The sequence below is a fragment of the Ammodytes marinus genome (genome assembly GCF_949987685.1).
Source record: "Ammodytes marinus genome assembly, chromosome: 15".
Taxonomy (NCBI): Eukaryota; Metazoa; Chordata; class Actinopteri; order Uranoscopiformes; family Ammodytidae; genus Ammodytes; species Ammodytes marinus.
In genome coordinates, this window is record NC_137219.1 from 5084809 (window position 1) to 5109215 (window position 24407).

General features: G+C 41.6%; 1 protein-coding gene across 3 annotated transcripts in view; it reads left to right on the plus strand.

Annotated features, from left to right (window-relative positions):
* Positions 1–2396: 2396 nt before the first annotated feature.
* The window catches only part of numb (NUMB endocytic adaptor protein), a 46660-nt gene continuing 24649 nt past the window's right edge, over positions 2397–24407 (plus strand). For all 3 annotated transcript variants that reach the window (XM_080042968.1, XM_080042970.1, XM_080042969.1), the window contains exon 1: positions 2397–2530. The gene's annotated coding sequence lies outside the window, so the exon portion shown is untranslated. The remainder of the gene's footprint in view (positions 2531–24407) is intronic.

Genomic DNA, 24407 nt, shown 5'->3' on the forward strand with positions numbered 1-24407 from the left:
AGCTGCTAAAGTGCTGGTGTATTTATTGCACTAAGATTTTGGCATTAGACTCCGGCAGCTTGATGAAGGCTGGAGCAAACGACAGCTTCATTTGTTTGATTTGCACACTGTCTGCTCAGGGCTGTGGGCTATTGTGTGATGTCATCTTAGACTTGATATATGTGGAGGTTATAATGCTGTAAACAGGTATAATAAAATGTTAAGCTGTATTCCCCAATACAAGTTTACAGCGGTAACTTGTTGAAATGTTCGTGATTTATTCCTGAGTTATTTCTATTTCACCAAAAAATATAAATAGCAAGATAATAAAAAGAGTCTCCACTGGTGGAAAGTCACTAAGTAGGCTACATTTACTATAACAAAGTACTTGAAAGTGGACAGATACTGGTTGTGAATACAAAATATAAATTAACAAATTGATTCTGATGCAACTTCAAAGCGATGCTTCCACATAAACGCATCAATAATTATAGTCCAACAAGATCATTTATATTCTTAAATGGGATGAATATGTTTACTTTCAAATATTTTAATTCGATTTTGTCCTTGATTATTTTTTTCCCTTTCTAACAGTAGTTATAGACTGTTGTGTTGTGACTTTTACTTGGAATCAGAATTTTAAATTTGTAATTGACGGGTTCGCTTGCACATATGAGGGATTTTTCATGTTATAATATTGGTATAGAAGAAGTACATTTAAAGAACTTCAAACAGTCAGTAACAAAAAAATAACACCTGTGGATCACGTTACTGAAGTTACACATAGTGACCACAAGGGGGCAGATCATCCTCAGAGATACAAGAGACAGTAGTATTTTGTGACTATGATTTTGACAGGTTGATGGATGAACGCCTGTTTTAAATTATAACTCACAAAGAAGATTGTGTTCAAGTTCATTAAGAAGAAAAGTGGCGTGACAGTGAAAAGAAAAAATGAGGAAAGAAAAGAAGACAAATTATTAATGAGTTTTTGAGAGAGAGAGAAAGTGAAATAGATTTACACATCCGGTGCAAAGAAATGCATTGACATGACAATAATCATCAAAACAGGCTTGACAACAATGTCACCCAAAGTTTTTTTATTTTTTCTTCTTGGTTGGTTTTGCAACCTTCCGGGCTACAGATCCAGTCACACTGCAGCTTAGTATGCTCCACTGCTATGTGAGGAATGCAACTTAATGCTGATAAACTTCTGGCCTTTTAAAGAGGGGGGAAGGAGGATTGGTTTCATCATCTAGGGGTCGAAGGGAAGGAGAGAGTGGAAACAAACATGGCTGGACCTGGAGAAAAGAGAATTCATCTGTATTTGTATAAAAGTGGCTTAAGTTGTTTTAAGTTTTTATTGTTTTTAAGAGCCATTTAGTTTTAGGCATTAATATACTCAGTAAAAATGTCTCTTTAACAAGTTATAATACCTTATTAAGATAATGAAGGCGAAACACGCTTAAAGCAAGTGAAATATTCTAACACAAGAACTTACTGGTAAGAAGTAATATGTTTGCGGAGAAAAAAACATCATATTTTAATATTTTAATTTAGAATTATTATTTTTTCCAGTAAAGGCTATAGACCTACATATAATAAGCCATATCAGTTTTTAAAAGCAGCAGAGTAGAAGACAGTGTTCAAGATCACTCATGTGAAAAGAGGAAAGGCATTTAAGTGGTATAGCCTTTGGACTAGGCCTACTGTGGTTAAAGGACTGCCTTCACTGACAGGACTGTGTTTGCATTATCAGCAAGATAGAGAATGATCAAGAGCCGGTCAGGTGCTGGACTCCAGTAGGGAAATATAGTATAACATGTGATCTCAATTGAGCTTTACATTTAATTATATAGCCTATCATAATGAAAACTATACTGTATTTATTAACTGGGTTTTCATCCAGACCCCCCAACATAGCCTGGGACCTAGGCTACTATTTAATGGTGTTAGAGTTTAACTAAAAATGAAGTGGCCTTAGCCAATATTGGATAGGCTATTAATCAATTTAAAGTAACATATGTACCATTTAAAAAAAATATATATAGGCCTTTATATTGAATTGATCTTGTCTTTTCATTTTCAATCGAAGGAATCCAGAAAAGGACGAAGTGCAGTGCAGCATAAGATAGCCTATTGTTTTTGATTGTCAACAGGTCAATTCGAGTAATTTAGTTTTGAATACTTATCCAGCCTGATAACTACGCCACAGTATATAACAGAGGTGTAATATGCAGGGGCAGAGGTAAACGCATGGGGAAAAGTCCACTTTAGATCCCATGGTTGCATGCACCTCGGTCCGTCGATCACCTTCAATCTGCACGCGGCGGCCAATGAGGTCGCGAGGGGGCGGTCCGTTGCTAAGGAGGAAGTTTGGTTGAGGTTCGGCGCAGCACAGCCATTCACATACACACAGCGATTGGAACTGAAGCGCTTGGACTGCCAGCGTCTCCCCCCACCCCCCTCAACACTTTCTGTGGAATTTGAATTATTTTGGCACTTGCACGGCTCGTGATACGGAGGTGACGGCATTAACGGGGCATCACAGGTACGTCTGAATATGTCTAAAGGTGTGTTTTTCCCCCCAGGTTTTCCCCACGGTAAAATGCTCGTTAGCTTGCCCAGCTAAGCGGCACTAGCCTCAGTGCTGGTTGTTTTCGGATGAAGCACGCACACACACACACACACGCAGCTATGTTAGCTCTGCTCTTAAACCCAATTACATGGCATTTAGGTTAGCCCGCATTGCTAACCTGACCATAGGGCAGAAAGAGCTAAATGTAAACGGTGTAAATTTTGTACCTTGACGAAGGAGCTAAAATGTTAGTTAGCTACCTAGCGTTAGTTCAGCAACGAACGACACTGAAGTTACCTGGTTAACTTTACGACAAGCAGAACCTAATGAATGAGGGAAAAAGCTATGAGCTAGCGACTGTCACTAGGATCACTGTGTGTTAATGTCAATGTTATTAATGTAAAGTGGCATTAAAAAGGGTCCCTGCGGATCCGAAAAAAGTCTTGTGAATAAGTTAATCTTAAAATTAGGCCGTAATTGGTATTAAACATGTATGAAATGAATCTTTCAAAAGTCATAAAACACTAAACATTACATTAAATGAGACTAGTCTCATTGTATTACAGATCCTTAAAAGGTCTTTAATAAGAAATTTAATCAATTAATTAAAAAACAAGACCCTAATTGGAATTGCAATAGGTTAGCAGTGAATTTTAGACACTTGGCAAAATATGTCTCAATCGAAACGTGGTTAACATCGCCAGCTGCTCCGTCGGGCAGCACCCAGCCTTATACAGGTTGATTCGCCCTGAAGATATAAACTGTGACTCATAGTCTTAACACTGTGGAATATTTGTGGCATGTGATAATGTGTCCTAGATTAACTTATACGGTAATGATATCATGGCTGGACCTTTTCTTTTTCTTCTTCTTCTTCTACTCCTTGTTCTTGTACCAAAGTGTAATCCAATTGGAACCACCACAGAACAAGAGATTTCCACTGCGGTTTTGCTATCCCCGATCAGATAAACATCAGTGGCTGGATTACCTTCCACTAGCACACATGTTACAATAGCTCCAATGATAGATAGATGGTGCGATAGCCACAGCAGCGCAGCCATTCAGACTGAAATATCCTGTCTGTTGGATAGACAGTGGCTGCATTTGAATTGTTGAGTCATTACTGTTTTGTTAATAAATGGGACCTTGTTTAAATTGAGTATACTATCACAAGCTGAGTTATCTAAGTCTATACATATAGATAAAAAGTATGTAAAACATTGATATGTTGCTGTCGACTATCCAAGGTAGAAGCCGATAGTTTAATCTGAATAAAATTTATCCTAACTTGTATCATATGTTACGCAAAGATGCAACTTATTTAATTTGCCGGTTATTTTCTTCAATAAACCGTTTCTAGTTTTGTCAGAAATTTTTGAAAAAAGGCACATTATATTGTCAAACAGAGCAAAATGACAATTTCATATTCACTTGCTTCAGCCTTCCAACAGCCCAAAACAAAAATATATTCAATTAAATACCATGTGTGATGAAGAAAGTCATTAAATCCACACATTCGTAAAACTAACTCTGTAAACTTTGGGCATTTTTGATTAAAAAAAAAAAAACAGTAAATCAGTTATGATGACTTGCAGATAAAATGACTGATAACCTCAGCTCTTATCTGGCCCAGTATATTTATGGAGATGGTACCATTTGGAAACGATGAATGTCTCACGGAAAGGAATTTGAAGTCTACCACACAGAGAGATAGAAACTCATGGCTCAGCTCATCCCACAGAATACAAGGGAGGCAGTTATTGGCTAGTTGCCTCCGAAACCCACTGTGTGAGTATGTCAGCTGTTTGGGAGAGGAGGAGAATGCAAGAAGAGCAAGTGTCTGTCTGGGGGCTTTTTGTGATTCACTTGGCCGTGGGAGAAACCAGCCAGCATTTACTGTCAGCAGTTCGCTCTGTTCTCCAAGGTTAGGGCCACTTTTTTTTTTTATCTTGAAAAACTGATTGTGTGAGTGAGTGAGTGAGTGAATGGTGCAACTTCGAGAGATTAAATTTGCTGCTCGCGATGACGAAGCAATCAAAGGGCTTCACTTATGTTCCCTGATAGCAAGGAGATAGTCCAGCTTGTGGTATCACTGGTGGAAGCACTGAGGGAGCGAGAATGACGGCTATAGCTTTCAGACCGATGCTAACTGAATTGATAAAGACATGACAAGAACGTGGGCTAGGTCTCTGTGTTAGGCAGGGTTCGACATAACGTATAGCCCGATGGCCCGGGGCCAGTAAAATCATATGCAGGGCAAGTTGATTGGCCAGTCACTGTCCCGCCCGGGCCAGTGACTGGCCAATCACAGTTCAGTATCTTTTTGTAGACTACATCATGGTTCATTGAAATGCGCGTTGAGAGTCGTAATGAAAGCAGTGTTTATTTAAGACTCAATATAATAAACCTAATATAAAATATATTTTTTAATGAAAGGCCAGTGGACAACCGATGCGTGGGCGTTTTGACAGGCACCGTTGGCAGAGCTGCCTACCGTCCGCCTGCGAGTCGACAAATCAGTCGACTTACTTTGCCCCCTTTCTTTCTTCCCACAGCAGAGGTTGAGGCGCAGAAAATGATAACTGCGCTTTTCCTTTATCTGCCGCCGTAATGTTACAATATTTGCATCCAAGCCCCAATGGTAATACAAATGAGAGGCGTTATTTAAACGCTGTGAATGCGTCTCCGGTGATTGTGTCGGTTGTAGACAGAAACGAACGGAGGGACTCCGCTCACTGTACAGTTCCTATAGTCGCGCAGTTTGGCACTGTGTTTTCAGGCTCGAGACATTCAATCAGATCGCGGAAGTCTTTCCCATTGAAATCGCTAACGGGGAGAATATCCCCGGTTATTATTTTAGCCACAAACCACAGTTCATCTGCGTGGCGGCTCACTCGCTGGCGAGATCACACGGTGAAACGCTGCTGTGATCGGACGAAGGCATTGTGTGTTTCTAAGGTGATTTAACGTCATAGTCTTAGACGAGCGTTTAACTTATGCTGCATATTTTGCACTGCATTGTTTTTTATCAATAGTTTGAAAAAATGGTCCCACACCGGACTCTTATATGTGAAGCTGACACTTCATGGAGAAGTGACACTCCTGCAGCGCGCTCACGACCAGACGTGAACTCACATACACGGTGAAATCTCCCATTAAAAAAACGGCATAACCCACTGATTTTCGGATTTCTATTCTATTTTTAAAGTCAACTTGAGCGAAAGTGGAAAACCGGTCATTCGGTCGACACATTCACATCCCTAATGCATATAGAGAAAGTAATAAAAACAGCCTACCACACCACAAAGAATGATCAGACCTTCATCTCTTATTTATTTTTTATGTTTGAACATGACTTCTGCAGGTGAACTATTCATTAAACTGCCCAAATTCAAGAATAAAAACAACCATCAAACTACTGGACTTTAAAATACTGGCCGACTCTTTCAACATACTTTCAGTTGTAGGCTTCTATCAATATGTTTGCCTGGTTTTATATTATGTGTATGAGCAATATCAACATTTCATATCATTAACTAAAAGAAAAATAACCAAATCTAAAGGGAATATCTATACTGTTACAGTATAGATATTCCCTTTAGATCTGGTTATCTTTCTTTATTTTTCTAATACAGGTATTATAATTATTGACACTAAATTATGAAGAAAAAAAAAGTGTGTGCAGGGCCAGTGAAAATATACAAGGGGCCAGTAAAACTCGGATCCACTGGCCCGGCGGGCCAGTAGGAAAAAAAGGTTATGTTGAACCCTGTTAGGGCTGCATGATTCTTGCTTTAGATTTGAATAATGATTTTTCTCCTAAGAATTTACTTCACAATTCTTGTTTTTTCAACCAAACATTTACTGACACTTTACACACACACACACACACACACACACACACACACACACACACACACACACACACACACACACACACACACACACACACACACACACACTCTAAAAACATTATTTAGCTTCAGAATACATTTGAGTTATTTATGTCAATGATGATACATTAATAGCTTGTCTTGGTTTACATTGTGTAGCCAATTCTCATTTATATAAGAGCTGGATCTTGTTCCCAAGCTAAGAAGTGAACATTCATCATGACTTGGGGAATAATATGAGTGAGAGAGTCCTCATCATTTAGGAATGATATCGCATAGACAATATATGAATCAAGATCACCATTGTTCTTTCTGATTAATTGCGCAGCCCCGGTTGGATATGCTTCTGTGTTTCTCAACTTACTTTACAACATCAACTGGTCTGTAAAGGCCAGGACACACCGGCCCGATAATCGGCGTCGTAGAGTCCTGAGGGGGCGGGTTCTCGAATCTGTTTGGTGTGTGCAGTGAAATCGGTCGTCGTAGATGTCGTTGGGCTTCTTTTGAGCCGATTGAACATGTTCAATCGGCGGCGGGCAGCCTTTCAGTTGGAGCAATTTGATTTGTGGAGGGCTAGCGAATCAGTGAAGCCCGGAAGTGAGGAGGGTAGCACAAACAGCTAACAACAGTTAGCCATCGTTTTAATGTGTTTGTTTGTTTCGTTCAGCGAGTACTCACATGCATCAACCCTTGTTGACTGCTCGACACCATGCTCGACACTCTTTGCTAAAAATTGTGCTCTTTATGGTCCATAAATATAAATACGTATTTATATCTATGTTTATGGTCTAGAGAGCCGTCCCATCATTTCCGGCTTCCGTATTTTTTCGGGCCACAATACAGATTAGCGCCGCCTGCTGTTATGGAGACATTACGTCTCGCGCAAGCGCAGAGCGTACGGAAAGTCAGCAGTCGGTTTGGTGTGTTCTTTGCACTTTTTCGGGCGCGACGGGAAGACTGGAGCTCCCTGAAACGGTAGACTCCATTTTCGGGTAGTCGGACTGGTGTGTCCTGGCCTTAATACGGCAATGTGTCTGTGAAAGTCTCCTGACTGCTCACCTGCCCTGTTTACTTGTCATGTTAATCCTTCATGCTGTTTTAATGCGGGCCTTTCAATGCGCTGGCTGATTTAGTTTTTTGTCATCCATAACCTTGTGTCTTTTGTTAACATCAGAGTTCACTAAAAGTTTAGGCACACCACGTGCTTTCGAGTCATACTCAAATGTTTGCTGCTTAAGCTTGGTCGTGTGGAAAGATGAGAATAGAGCTAAGTAAACTCAGGTGCGTTTTAAAGGTACAGTGTGTAATATAGGAGTATTTTGATGTAATTTAGCGGTTAAAGTTCAAGATTGCAACGCTCCCTTGATATTACCCCTCCCGTTTCGGAGAATTTACAGAAGTTATGGTGGCCTTCAAGGACAAGAAGATAGTTTCTTAAGATGGCATCATCCACCACTGCCTCAGGTCTTTCCACTATAGTGGGTGAAGATGGATTTAGTTATTTGAATTATTCTATAGTTCTTCTTCGTTTGTCAACAGGTGCATTTCCAGCGGTCACCCACTGTATATAAAAAGGCGTAAGGCCGTTAAGTTTGTCCATTCCGTGCTACTGTAGAAACATTGCGGCCGCAGTACACTAGTTAAAACATACTCATGAATATTATATCCCATCTCTTCCAAGTCTGTTCTGCAAAACGCCAATTCCCTTAACACACTGCACCTTTAAATGCCTGACACATTGTTTTTGTTTCACTAAGAGCGACAGTATTAAATCCTTATACATGTGTTTATGATGGCATGAATGCTAAGAGAGTGTGACAGAGAAGGCAGACCAGTCCATTATTAAAGTTACAGAAGTGGTGTGGAATCTGTCTTGACGCTCTTCTCTGCCAGACGCTTGAACCTTTCAGGATGAGTTCCAAAACACATCTCAGTAAAGGAGCTGCTTCTAGACTGGAGACTTTTACCTACAAGCCCTAGTGACAGATTAACTCAAAATGAATTTCCAAGTTGAATTTTTCTGCTATACTATGGTTAATAGGGGAGTCAGTGATAGAATGCTTTTTGTTCAAACCAGTGAATATTTCCTCACGATCTGCTACCTGTACTGTGTGCACGCTAAACCCCCCCCCCCCCCCCCAAAAAAAAATCCAGTGTGAATTCACAGCCTAGGCTCTGTGAACTGGCATGTTGCTAGCTACAGTGGGACACCTTTGTTTACAGAGTACACAAACGGGTAGAATTAAGACGTCCTGTAACAAAATCTTAACAATTAAAATCCAGTTGCATTGTGGGAATTGCTATCTGCTGAATCATTAGAACCAAGACATACCGTCTGTCTGTCTGTCTGTCTGCACTTGTAAGATGCACATACCAGAGCCTCCTTATTCTGAGCTGATTGGGAACGGATCCAACAGGGAGAGCCTGTGAGGAGATTGTACCAGAGGGAAGGTTTAAGAGTCAGGATCTCAAATGTGCAGCTGACCCCATTTCAACTTAAGGAGCCTGAAATAGGTTCTGTCTGAGGAACTGCTGCAGACTGGGATTGAGTCTTTGATGTATTGGTTGGTAAGCAACATTGCAGTTATCCTACAAAGCAGAGGGGAAATGTTTTTTTTTATTGTAGTTGTTTGTCATCACTTTTTCGTATAAAGCAGCAGCCACCACTTTTTGAAAGAGTTTTGGAAGATTGTATATAGGTAAAATGATGACTGAGGAGCATCTTTTGATTATGTTTAGATGCACGCACGCACACACACACACACACACACACACACACACACACACACACACACACACACACACACACACACACACAATGTTTCTTGCCCTTCCATATTATCTATAATTATCTACAGTACTTACTGTAACTAAACTTGGATTGTATGAGGTGACACAAGTGTTAGCTAGCAACATGCCCGTTTACAGAGCCTATAGGCTTTGTATTAACACTGGATTGTTTTCTACATTGCATTTAACCCCACTTTTTCATGCAAAGTGTGCTGTATTTGTATCTGTAGGCTGACTTTTAGTCTGAGTATTGTCTGCGTCAGCACTCATTTAGAAAGTGAAAAACAACAGTGTAAAGGGTTGGGTGTTGCGTGGTGTCTTACTGCTTTGAGCACAGTTCTTGGAGTGTCTGCATTTGGTACAATAATATCTGAAGCTCTTAATTGAGTCCAAGGGGCAATGAGCGCCTCATTTTGCCCTGTTTGTTTAAACATGGAATTAGGGGTGGTTAAGTTGTGGTTGGGGGGTGCGTCACGTCACTGTATGCGAATTGCGAAGAGTTGCCTTTCAGGTTTGTGTGTCTGATCACTCCTCCCATGGTAATGTATGGGGCTATGGGACTCCTTTTGTCTCAGTCCTGGGCCCCTATATAGAGCGATACCTGAGCCTCCTCATGCTTTATTCAGCCCTCTGATCTCTGCTTTAATTACGACTGACCCAGGACAGAGAGATCGCTGGTGGATCTCACAGGCTAGGAGCTTTAAGACTGGCTATCAGTGCTAGCAAAAGTGTGTGTGTGCTTAGTTCTATTTATGAAGAAAGAAACAATAGGATTTCCCCAAGAGGTCACCAGGTAAGAAATCCATTCACTTAGCTGAAATAGGTCATCCTACCCTCTCTCCCTGCAAGTCATTTAATTATGTAATTTACATTGGCAATGGTTTCAGACAGTTATCGGATCTGAAACTTGGCTTTTGTGATTTAAACATTTTCCCACCACTCCTTGTTGTCTGGCTTATCAGGTCCCCCAATTAAAAAGCTATAGTGCGTAACCCCATGAGGAATTCTCAGTTACTATTTCAACACTGTCGGTGTATCTATGTGAAATGTGACCTATTCAAAAAAAAAATTACCCACTATTGCTTTAACCGTTATCTGATGTGGGAAACACTAACAGTCAAATATTGTTATTGGCTGTTGGTGCACATCAGTTGCTCAGTTTGCACTAATGTGAGCATCTCAGTATGGTTGGTGGAAAAACTCCCTGTCTGAACCAGTTGGCGTGTGTGTGTGTGTGTGTGTGTGTGTGTGTGTGTGTGTGTGTGTGTGTGTGTGTGTGTGTGTGTGTGTGTGTGTGTGTGTGTGTGTGTGTGTGTGTGTGTGTGTGTGTGTGTGTGTGTGTGTGTGTGTGTGTGTGTGTGTGTGTGTGTGTGTGTGTGTGTGTGTGTGTGTGTGTGTGTGTGTGTGTGTGTGTGTGGCGTGACATGGTGACAGTGAAGCCATTCCCTCATACATTGTGCACAATTTCCATGTACTCATCTGAGCACACACAGTCTGTTCTGTCTGAAGTGCAGTTCAGTCGTGGCCTTTCCTCGCCCCACCTAACTGTCGTCACTCGGGACGTGTGTTCATGTTGCCGTGGCACCGGTTCCTGGGTTACCACCACCACCACCAAAGCAAATGCTGTGTGAAGCATCAATAAGAACAATATGACAACACAGTTTTTCCAGTAGAAGCAGATTGTATGTGTTGTTAGTAGCTGATGGCGGGGGGGGGAGAACCATATACAGTATAATCTGATTTATTATTATTTGATAATTCATGCAATTTGTTAATAAAATGTTGGCAATATTGACAAGTAGAACAGTGGGCTGATGGATGCTACAAACAGAGGACCGGACTTAATCTTCCTCCTGTAAAACTCCTCTGTATTGTCACTGTCAGCAGAGTGTACACAGTTATTTTTTGGTATGTTACATGATGATTGGAATCATACTTGTCAGTGTATTTGCTCTGTTATATTCTAGTTAATGCCGCTCTTTACACTAGTGCATTAGGAGATGACTGACATTGTCTGATGTTAAAAACAGATTTCTTTTTGCAGAGAATTCTATTCACTTATTAAACCAAGGCATCAAAGACAAATTCAGCCTTGGTACCAGGATCCAAACACAGGTTTTGGCCTCATACAAAACCAACTCTTTCATAACAGTGCACCATCTCTTGATATATTCCACTGCTCTGAGATCAGACTCTTTTTCCTCTTGCTGACTGTAGGTTTATACAGGGAAGCTCCTTCTGGCCCATATGGCTCGACTTGGACCGGCTCTAGCTGTTGTGTAACTGCAATGTGTCTCCTTGTCCCTTGGCTACTGTGTTTCTGTTGAATAACTGTGTACTACAGTATGAGCAGGGCAAAAGATTCAGTGATGAGAAACCTGAAATGTGATGATGTAATTGAGTTATTTTATCATTTAGCAGCAGTAACTATGGAGACATTGTTGTAGCCTGTGTGAACTGTTTCAGATCCCTGTATTGTTGACAGTGGAGGAAAGAGACACACAGAAGCCGACTGTGTAGTCTAATCGATGATGGACGTTCCCCCAGCACAAGAAGACAGTCAATTATTAATGAGCTGAATATCATGTTCTTCTGCCTCGAGTAGAGACAAGCTTAGCTTCTGTTTATTTAAAGGTGGATTCACAGATTCTGGAGAAGTTTGTTCAATGTATTTTTTTTTGTCAAAATGAATGAATAACTTCTCACAATCCGCAACCTGTGTGTGTGTGGAAATACACAGCCTAGGCTCTGTAAGCTGTCACGTTGCTAGCTACGGTGGGCACCTTTGTTTACACACCCGCTTACAGAGCCTAGGCCTAGCTTAAGACCAGATATTTTTTGTCTCAGACTGAAAACTGAGTGAAAGAGAAAAAAAGGTAACGCTTGCGCTGGTTGAATAGGTCACAGATAGATTTACTTTGCTTTGTCAGTCCACATTCCTTCAGATAAAGTAAAGTAAGACAGGAACAGGTAGTCCAGCCTTTTTCCTGGGAAGGAAGGAGTTATTACAGGGGCGGGCGAGGAATATGTTTCCTGTGTGTTGCATCACCGTGTGTGTGCGCGTGCGTGTGTGTGTGTGTGCCGCCTTGAGCACTGCTGCAGCATTTTGTTTATCACAGAATCACACGACAGGTGTGTGAGCAGCATGTGTGTGTGCACATTTGTTCTACGTATGTTGCATATGTTATCAGGGCTTTGCCTGGCTCAGGGTGGGTCTTTTGGGGGTTTCTACGCAGACACATTTTTGTCATAACCTTTTTGGCTTCACAACTATGTGTGCAACAGTAAAAACAAGAAGTGTGTGCTATCTTCTTTTAACTGTAAAAGTCTTATGCTTGCACCAACATTTCTCCATACAGTGAAAAAACTCTGGGTTTGTTGCAGACAGAAGGGCAAAATAGTAGAAGGTGCAAGTTCACGTAGTTTATTGCCATTATATTGATGTTCAGAGTCAGACTAGGGCTGTGACTAACGATTATTTTGAAAATCGATTAATCTGTCGATTATTTTCTCGATTAATCTATTAGTGTTTTGTTCCGTAAAACGTCAGAAAATGGTGAAAAATGTTGATACATTTTCCAAAGCCCATGTTGATGTCCTCAAATGTATTGTTATGTCCAAAACACACAGATATTTCAGTTTACTGTCAAAATAGGATTAAAGAAACCAGAAAATATTCACATTTGAGAAGCTGAAATCAGGGAATTTGGACATATTTTATTAAAAAATTACTCAAAACGATTAATCGATTATCAAAATAGTTGGCGATTATTTTAATAATCGATTTGTCGATTAATCGTTGCAGCTCTAGTTCAGACAACAACACAACGATAGGTATCACTACCAGAGACATGAAGATGTTTAGAATATAAGATAATAAAAAAAGCTTCACGCATTCCCCACCATTGCACCCATTCCTCCTCCACCAAAGAGCGGTCTGCGGACGGAGAGAGGGATGTCTGGCCTGGAAGAGAGAGAAAGAGAAGGAGAGAGAGAGGGAGAGAGTGCCACTGTGCTGAGTCGACAGCAGGGGAACAATGTCTTCACTGTGCAGCCTTGTCCGGTTGGCCTCCTCCTTCGTGCAGCATTTCACCCGTCGGCTTTTGGCCGTGTTGACCGGGCCTTTGCCTGCTGGCCACTGACCCGTTGTGCCCACGGTGCCTGCAGCTCGTCAGGCTGCCCGATTATCCCACAGTAATTGGTGCCTGCCTGGGCTGCGGCTGATCAAAGGTGCCCAGCTGATTGTGGAGCCCTGGTAATTTTCCATTCCCTGGTGCTCTGCAGTCCGTTGTCTGTATTCCTGGTCTGCCTGTCTGCCCCCTTCTTTAGCAAAGGCTTGACATCTTGTCAGATTTATTTTACCTGCTTCCTTCATTTGAGATGACAGGGCCAAGGCTGTCCTTTCCTTGCCCTTTCCAAAAAAAGATAATCTTCTCTTGTCAGATTAAAACTAAAGGTTACTTTTTCCTTTTTACATGATTCATAGTTGCATTCAAGCTGTTGTTGACACAACGTGTATGAAGCGTATAAGCTCCACAAAACGCTCTCTGTATCTCTTAGTATGGCAGCGTTTACAAACTGGTGTCGCCCCCCGGACACTAGCGAAGGAGCTCTAGAATCGGCCATGAAATGTTTCAGTTGTTGACTCTACTGCTTAGAAAAAACTTGGACTTGAACTTTTGGGTCATCTGATGTTAGCCCTCATTCTAACCTGTCATGTTTGATTCAATGATACTGCCTGCCTTACGAGTCTTAAAACAAAACAAAAATGATTTCCATCTTTGGCAGTGTAGAGAGAACGTCATCATTACCCGGCTCTTTGGCGGTTTGAATGGACTTCTGATGTTCATATTGCAGCCTCTCTTTTTTTTTTTTTACTTTTGGGCTCCTTTTCAAAAGATCTGTCCAACATTTCTGGAAAAAGGAAGGCGTCCACCGTGACTGCTGAATCATTCCTGGCAACTGAAATAGAACTGTGCACAGTGCACACCAACGGAATATTTAGCTTTGCTATTTACAGACCATCGCTTGTATAAACATTAGTCTCTGAGGTTAGAATCACAGTGTTTTTGGAGTCAAACTACTTTACTGTGATATTACCTCTTACCTCACACCTACACAGGTGCTTTTCAGGATAGATATCCAAACCACAGACTTACTTCTAATAGAGAGGATATACCGGTATTTCCCTAGACATTTTTCTTAAAATCTGCAAAGACTGAAATGTTTCCCTGTACTTCAAGGGGCCAGTGCTGTGTTCACTAATCTAATTTAACCACACGGCTAAATTGGGCTAACTCAATCATAGCCATTAAGAGTTCCTCAAAAAATTTCTTGGCAACGTAACATAGTCTATGAAGGTGAAATACACACATATACCCATACTGTAGATTTGAAATAGCCAATGACCTCATCAATGTCATTTTCTAAAAGTAAAGTCCATGTCCTCCCCCCCTACCTTGAGCTGCACCATAAACTATGTTGGGTAAATAGCCAGGTAGCACAAGCAGTTAGGCTTAGTCTGTTGCATAACTTGGAGACTTCTACAGTCATCCTCGGCTCGACAAATTACAGTACAAAGAGCGGAGGAGGTCAGGCATGTTGAAAGAATTCCTGAAATGCGGCCGCACTCAATACTACATCTCTGAATTTACATACATGCTCACAAAACCAGTTCTGCAGGGTGATTCCTGACGTCAATGCAACCTGCAAAAAGTTGCATCATGTGGCCTGCTATTAGTATTTGAGTCCTGGTTGTATGTACTCAAATGACAGGTGTTTGTGTTTATTCGTATTTACCTTACCTGGAGGGTGAGTGAGGTAACCAGAAGTGTGTGTGTGTGTGTGTGTGTGTGTGTGTGTGTGTGTGTGTTTCTATTTGTTTTGGCCTGGTCAGACGGGCAGCGTAGCGATTACATGTCTGTTCGCGCAGCAGGAAGTTCCTGCTCCACTCCATCCTCTCACCACGTCTGCTGCTAGACAAATACTGCTACCGACACACACACACACACACACACACACACACACACACACACACACACACACACACACACACACACACACACACACACACACACACACACACACACACACACACACTCCCTCAGTAAAGGGCCGCTGACCGATGGTGCTGCTGTGTTGCCATTTCCCAGTAGTGTTGTTGAGAGGAAAAGCTTGTGGTATTGACAACACATTGACTCAGTAGCTGGACCCATGGAGTGCAGTGTGATATCGATTCTCTCCTACTAGTGTTTTTCCATGTTATCTCTCTCTCTAATCGTTTCGTTTTCACTCTATTTCTCTTTGTCTTTCACTATTTTTTTTTAAAGATATTTTTTGGCATTTTTATGCTTTATTGATAGTGCAGAGAGACAAAGGTGAAATGGGGCAGAGAGGGCAGTGACATGCAGAGAACGACCGTGGGTGGGAATCGAACCCGGGTCTGCTGCTGGGCCCGGCCTGGGGGGGACGCCCTACCTACTGAGCTAAGGGTGCCCCGTCTTTCACTATTTTCATTCACACTCTTTCAAATAGTTTTTTCACACCGTCAGCTCTTTACATGTCTCTGTTCTCTGCCTTTTAACTGTCTCTGTCACGACTCACTTGTGTCACTTGTATGCGTGTGTCACCTGTGTGTGTGTTTGTGTGTGGCCTTGTGTGTCGGCCTTGAGACGAGAGTTTGTTTGTCATGAGCTTTGTGTTTGTGGCAGGTTTCGGTGTGTATCCACTTCTACTCGTGTGTAGCCTGTGTTGTGTTTGGCTGTATCTAAGTGACAGACACGTTCTCTAGTGTATACGTTGATGCATCACCAATGTGTCAAATGTGTGTGTGTGTGTGTGTGTGTCATAATCCGGCCGTTGCAGTGTTTGAAGACCCAGCAATACATTCGCCCCGAGGCCTTCTCTGGATGACGATTGGTCGAGCAATGAAGAGTGACTGGCCTTCATCGCTCTGTGAACACACATACTGACACCATTCCTCACTGCAGGGCTTTCCTTGCCTCTTACACACACACACACACACACACACACACACACACACACACACACCACCCCCTGTGTTCCAAATCACATTCTCTTTCTTCTTACTATCGTACATCCAACAGCTGACCATAAAAAGTATAAAGTATGTTGTAGTTTGCATGCCGTAGGCGTACAATTGGGACATACTTTTACTTATTTATATGGTCATAACATCGCACTTTGAAACTGCCTCTTGCTTATAAATCCGTCGCATTGCTGTTTGTTTTGAAAGCGTTTTTATAGTTAGGATCAGTGAGGTGGTAGCAGGCTAAGCAGTTATGAGTGTTTTCAAAAAGACGGCTATAGTCACATTCCTACACTTGTTTACATGAGAAATGACAGCACTACCAGTACAGAGGAAGAGCTACGTGTTAACTGAGATATCTCTAGCTACAACCGTGCATTACATTTGCCACAGTCTGCCTTTAAACATATCCTCCCAACTGTAGATAACATCATCTTTAATATTTTATTATTTCTCTCTTCTGACTCAGCAGCTCTGCAGGAAGTGCACTGTGCCTGTCAGTTTGAAATGTCTGTGCCCTGCACGCTAAGCGACGGCTCACACTGCGGGACAACAAGACCTGTTTAACTTGATAGAAAACAGTGTGTGTGTCTGTCTGTGTTGAATATGATTTGACAGAGGCGCCATAACAGTCTTCTAGCTTGACACTTTCTTTCCTGTAAAGTGAATGTCTGTCTACTCTTGGGATTTTAACTAAAGTTCTCAGATTGTGACAGCCTCTCCTCACCTCCTCAGTAATCTAACTAGAGCCTCAGGGCTCAGAATGCAACAAGTTCACATCAATACGATCCAACTATCCTCTAGGGCTGTGCAATTCATTTCAATTTTAATCACGATAACTATTTTAGCGATCATGATTTTTTGCCATAATTGAGCAGTCCTTCTATCTGCATTATGATCTGCTATCAGTTTTAGCTCAGCTGGCTTTTTCTGCTGGATCACTTTGCTGTTATATTCATGTCTATAGCCTCAGCCCGGGGATATAGAATGCAATCTAAGATCAGCGCCATACTTCCCTTGAGACTCTGTGAATGTGCTATGGCTCACATTTTTGCTGCGAGTCAGCCATAAGTAGGATTAATAGATCATGTATTAACAGCACTTTACAGAGGCCTGGTGAATATGTAACATTGTCTGTGTTTTCTCAGGTCAGTGCACTGCTCGGGTAGAAAGAAAAAGCGTGCGTGTGTGCGTGTGTGTGCGTGTGTGTGCGTGTGTGTGTGTGTGTGTGTGTGTGTGTGTGTGTGTGTGTGTGTGTGTGTGTGTGTGTGTGTGTGTGTGTGTGTGTGTGTGTGTGTGTGTGTGTGTGTGTGTGTGTGTGTGTGTGTGTGTGTGTGTGTGTGTGTGTGTGTGTGTGTGTGTGTGTGTGTGTGTGTGTGTGTGTGTGTGTGTGTGTGTGGTATTCTATTCTACCTGGCTGCAATTCTGCTAATGGCACTTAACTTTCAAGAAAACCACTGATAACAATGGGTCCATTTCAGCTCTAGGGCCTTGAGACGAGAGTGTGTTTTCATGAGCATTGTGTGTGTAGGTTCCATGCAAGTATGTATTCACTTCTGCTCGTGTGTGTGACTGTGAACTTGTATAAGAATGTTTGTGCGTACCAGTTTTAGCTGTTAACCATCGGAGTGAGGACATTTTGCCTGGTCTTCACTTCTTCAAAGCCCTATTTATTTGAGGGTTAAGAATTGGTTTTAAGGTTCAGGTATGAGTAGCGTTTAGGTTAGGGTTAGTGTATGGGTTGGGGTTAGGCATTTAGTTTTTACGGTAGGAGTTAGGGGCTAGGTAATGCATAATGTCAATGAATGTCCTCACAAGTATAGCCGCACAAACAAAAAAAAGTAAACATGGTTTCTATGAGTAGCTTTTTGGCTCGGAGGTTTGCTGAAAGTTTCCCGACAGAGGTCAGGGACCATGTGTAGCGGGTCGCTCTGAGTGATTGCCTTGGAGGAGGTCAAACTTGTGTCTCACAGTTTGCACAACACTGATGTCCTCCCGACAAAGAATCAAGATAACGTACCATTCGTCTTGACTTTAGAGAAAGGAGCACATGGCTGTAGTGGGTCAGCAAGGGGACAGACTAACAGCCCACTTTGTCAGCCTGGTGTAGAAGCTTCACTCTATAAAGACATCTAGTACATTGTTGGGGACCTATTGTGTGCTCAGAGGCAGCCTGCCGTAAAGAGGGACCAGGATTGATGGAGTTGGGACACTCAGACAGGGCCACTATATCAAACCCCCCCACAGCAGACCAGTGCTTTTAGTCGGCAGCCCCAGAGAATTACTATAATGTTTACAACTAGGCGATTCTGGATAATGCTTTTTGGCAAAATCCGTGAAAATCTCTTCACAATCCTCTGTGTAAACTGGCATGATGCTAGCTAGGGGTGGGCCCCCTTTGTTTACATATACCCTATGTTTGCATACCTGTGTTTACAGAGCCTAGGCTGTGTATTAACACAAGATATTTTTTTCAGCGCCCACACAGGTAGCCGAGGAGATATGTAAAGATTTTGACAAAGTATTTTTTATTCTCCAGAATGGCCTGACTCCACCTTTTAATCTACACTTCACTCTATTTGGCATTGCATCCCCTCTGGTAAGAATTATTTGAAAAACAATTACAGAAATGTTGTTTAGGGACAAATACAAGGCACATGAACTTTAAGGATCGTCAGTTGGCCCGTATGGCCTCTAGTGGAAACAGGCCAGATTGTTTGAGTCAGTGAATCACATGCCTGAGAGGGGCCGATACAGTGACAGAGATTTGCCACTCCCTGGTGCCGGGGCAAAGCCCAGCTCGTTTAAATGTGGCCTCAGCTGTTGCCCAAAGTGATGTGTGGCACTCCGGCTGGCCTAGCCTGACCTACTGTTGGGCCGGGCCCCCTTTTAATAACATGCCTGACCGCTCCTAGATACATACACACACATACACACACACACACACACACACGCGCACACGCACACACACACACACACAATGTATACAATGTCGAGAATTAATTCGACAGTTAAAGACTGCTATAAAATTGGAAAGGTGTTGACAAATTCAAGCTTCCTGTATAAATAACTCGTACGCAAAACGTTGTTAAAACACAAACGATGCTACAACCTAATTATTCCCGTAAGGAGAGGTCCTACGTTTGACTAATAGGTGCACTGCACTGTATAAAACTAAATTATTGAATATTTTTTGCTTCGGTGTTGCGCCTATTAGACGACCGTCTCGTCTCTCAGCTCGCTCTACATATACAGCAATAAATGATTATTCTAGCATAAAGGACGTCTCGGCCAAAATGAGGTTGTATAACCCATTGTCTGCCTCATGAAGAGAGCAAAGAAGGATCGTTTGTGTTTTAATAACGTTTTACTTACTTACTTATTGATAAGGGAAGTTTCAAATCCGTCAAGCTCTTTACAACTTGACTGCAGTCTTGAACTGTCTACTTTATTCTCTGCAGGGACCCTAATACTCTTCCATAGAGTTATGACCACCACACACTAAATAGCAGATAATACAGACACTGATGATGTACACACAGGCAAAGTTGGACTGACTGGCTGTAAAGAATAGTAACTTAATATCCCCTGGGCAGCGGTACAGGGGCCCTATTTTCTTTCTCCCTGTCTCACCCCTCACCCTGGTCAGTCATGTGTGCTCAGGAAGCGTGGGTCATCGTGTCTTGCTCGGGGCAGGGAACAGATTGAAGGCCTGTAAAATGATTCAGTGGCCGACAGACAGACAGACAGACAGACAGACAGGGAGTGAGTGAGTGAGCCGTGCAAAACAGTAGCCAGCCCTCCTATAGTCCCACCGTTTCCTTCCTCTGTGGAGGGAGTACCACCCATTTCTACCTAATCAGTTTCTCTCTCTTGGCTCTTGTTCTTTCTCTTTAACATCCTGAAATAGTTGCTTTTCAGGAATAAAAAAAATAGTAACTAATTTTCCTGCTGACTACATTTGTTCTTCTCTCATCGCATTTAAGGTGTTGTCAAAATCCCTTTTTATCAAAATCAGTGAATTATCCGCTACTTGTCCGTCCTTTTTGTATGCTCTGAAAAGAAAAATCCATTGTTAAAACATAGACTAGGCTCTGTTGCTAGATACATTGACCCCTTCTGATAACTTACCCTTTGTTTACATATACTGTACCCATTTACAGAGCCTAGGCTAGGTACGGACAGGTAGCGGATCATGATGAGAGGAGATATTCACTGATTTTGAGAAAGTGACTTTGACAAGAGTTATCCAAAATCCCTGACTCCTTTTTAATGTTTTCTAAATTTGTCTGACATTTGCAGTTGCACACAGCGGCAAACAACAGGTTAAATTGGCAGGTCGAGAGAGACATTACGCTTTGCTGATCACAGGCTGCTTTCATCTCTGCATGTTCTGCTGTCAGCTGTGGATCATTGTGAGGACACATGTTGTACCTGGCAAATACAGTGACTCATGTAATTGTGCCGACACACTGATGGTGCAAAGTACACACCATAGTCCGAGGTACACACATATCACCCAGGCAGAGAGGGCGAGAGAGATAGAGATAGAGAGAGAGAGAGAGAGAGAGAGGTGCTGAGCCGGAGCAGCTGGTGATGAGTTACACTTGTTTACCAACAGTCTCTCTTGGACACCGTGTTACTACCTTTCTAATTATAGGAACTGGCAAATGATGGTGGCAGGAAGGATCCTACACTTGGAGTCTGTATTAAAAAATATGTCTTGCCCAGTTCGTGAAAAACATTGTAACTCAAAAGTGTATTACAGCCTATGACGGTACATAACCAAATGCAACTGATTAGGAACCTTTACATATACAGAAAGATATCGTAAAGAATAGTCTTATAATACATATGTAAATCGCTACGCAAACCCAACTGATAGTGTTGCTTTACTTGTTGGCAATTCATATAACAATTTAGCTCAGAAACAGATTATATTATTATTATTATTATTATTATTATATTATTGAAACAACGGGAGCTTTGCTAACAAGCTTATTCATCAGTTTTGGATGGTTTGTGATAGTTAATCAGCTTAATCACTAGAGCAATCTGTGACGGAAGCTCACTTTTAAACTGCAACACAAGTTTACCTACGGGTACAAATAAAGTAACCTGAACCTTAATCTCTCATATCAGCAATATTAACTGTGTCAGGCGTGCAAGGTACATACAGTATGAGACATCTGGACCAAATGTGACCCTCTTGAGAAAGCCAAACTTATTTCTATTTTTGGGTTTGCCAAAGGTTGTGCTCTCTAGGGAGAGATGTCCTCTTACAAACTCAGCACTAGAGTAGTGCTGGAAAAATAGAGGAAAAAGTTCAAATTTCTAACGTTGAATGAACTTTATTTATTTATTTATTTATTTATTCATTTGTTTAAAATGGGTTTTAATAAATTGCCGTATACGGAATAAATGCACCTGTACTTTAGTACATAAATACGTCATAGAAACACTTCAAAGACAGGGATATTGAAGTATATTTTCAGCAGTATTATAGTATAGACAGCGTGCCTAATAAATAATAATATAAAATCTATTTAGATGAAACAGTGATACTGTAGTTAAGTCTGTGACTCAGTGCTGATGCATTTGACCGTGAATATCACATTTAGGGGTTAGCATCATCGATTACTGAAGCGTTTGAGCCGGACACCCATTCTCTCTCATTGTTCTCTTGTACTTGAACATCAGAATATCAATAAATCAATCGTGTCCCCCGAGCTATAACGTTACGTGTGTGTTGTGACTTTTCTCAGCGCCAGTTGTTGGCAGTTTTATTTGTATTTGTTGACCGTTTATTGGTAGTAAAGATACTGAGAGGTTAGCTCTGTTCCTGACCATAAAGTCACCAAACAGAGAAGCTTTAAAAACAGATTGTCCTAACCTTTTGACTGGTATCCTGGTCCCACAGTTTGTCCCGGACATTGTAGCTTCTGTAAGCCTTTACATTGTTGTGCCTAGCTTAGCTTTCCCTTTTGATATACAGACTATATATAAATATATGTTGTTGTTATTGTACGTTGTGTTGTTAAGCACCCCCATTGAAAACAAGATGGAGTTATTCCTATTAAAGAATTTGATGCACTGAACACTGCTCATCCAGATTTCCTCCTTGTGGGTTTTTTTCTTTTTCTACTTACCCCCTCAACATAAGCATCTAAAGCTACAAACCGGCGCCCGGAAAATTGGATTACCACGGTGACAGCATATTTGGAATTCTCTCTTCATAATGTCCGTTTGAGAGAAGAACAGAGGCACCTCAACCTTGGCCGGCTCCCTGATAACAGGGGGTCAGCAGCAGATAATTCACCACATGGCCTTGTTGATTGACGACGTCCCATCTCTCTATCGCAAACTATAAACTTTAGACTCAGTGGGAACACGGATAACAAGGAATATCCCTAAACAGAGCGCTAGTAAAATAGGATGAAGAGTTAGGGTTCACATCGTAGTGGGCAAATCGTGAAAAGAGACTTTTCTTTTGGTTGTCTTGAATTGCTACTCATTCACTCTCACTCTCTCTCTCTCTCTCATTATCTCTCTCTCTCATTCTCTCTGTCTCTCTCTCTCCCTCCTCCTCCTCCTCCCTCTCTATCTATCTCTCTCCCTCCCTCCCTCCTTCCCAAATCTCTTCTTTGAAACCCAAACGGCCGTGCTCATCCCTGGGATCCTTCTTCAAGGATTAATCAGTTTTCCATTCCTGGAGAGATTATTCAAATACTGTTACATCTACAGCCAGAAGCAGCGCTCCCTCCCGCCTCCCCCGGGCCGCAGCTGCACAGCCACCTACTCTAGTTTATTCTAGGGTCTCTCCTTTGCCCTACAGCCTCTGGAAACCTGCTCTAAAATAGTTATTAAAAAGAAATCAATATATGATATCAAAGTTGGATTTCTCAAGCTTTTATTACAAAAACCTGATTGAAAGTAATGTTCATAAATTATAAAAACTTAGTTTAAAATAAATATTTTTTTACTGTCTAGAGACCATTTGACAGGACTGTGTGGGCGTGGCTGTATCAAACTGTCTGTGATTGATCTTTTTAGAACATAATTGTTTTTGAGAGCTGCCGTGATTGGTATAAAATAAATTATTATTGTAATAAAAAAAATAACTTATTGGGCCGTTTTCACAGACATGGATTAAGCCTAGTTCTGGACTAAATTGTACTTTCAATGGACAATCTCCATTCAAAATTCCATTTAGTCCAAGACTAGGCTTAATCCATGTCTGTGAAACCGGCCCATTGTGTAATAACAACCACAGCATAGCCCGCCTCATCTCAACCAAATTTCTGCAAAGTTTATCAAACTTAAATGACAACATCTTTAATTTGGATTGATAAAATATGCCTAACTCTTTTCAGATGCTTTTACTATCAAGCAACCAAATTACATAGCTAGAAGGATTGTGTGGATTTGGGTTTACAGGGGCTTTAACACTTTTCCAGCATTGTTGACGGTGTGTGTGTGTGTGCTAACGTCCGTAATTGTCCGCCTAGGATATTGCACGCGAGAATCTTAGAGAGTTTCATAATTTCCTTTCCATTCATTGGCTGTAGCTTGTGCCTGTGTATATGAACACAGAGTAGAGAAGCGTATAAATGGCCCTTGTGTAATCGTCCTCATTAGTGCTGGTATAGGAGAGAGAACAGCCAGCCATCCTCACGGCACCAGACTGTAGAGGCAGTGACAGCTCCAGCAGGGCTCAGATCCTGCTTTCTAACACCAAAGGCTTTACCTCCCCACCCGCCTCTCTCTCTCTCTCTCTCCCAATCCCCCACAATGCATCACTATATCCGCCATTCACTCCCTTTGTTGTTATCAAAAAAGGTTTATGTTATTCTGGAGCTCATAAAGCTGGCCTGAGACATGTTGTTTGCCTTTTGACTTGATTTAGACGAACATGTTTCCATGCTGTGAAGTGAGTGGAGTCAGCTATTCTGGAGGACGCTTGTTGTCAGAGGAACTTTTTGTCAATGTATGTATGTATTGTGTGCACTCGAAAACATGCATTTTTACAGAGCCTAGGCTGTGTATTAACACTTGATTTTTTTTTTCTCCAGCGCATACACAGTACATGAGGAGATATTGACTTATTTTGACAAAGTTA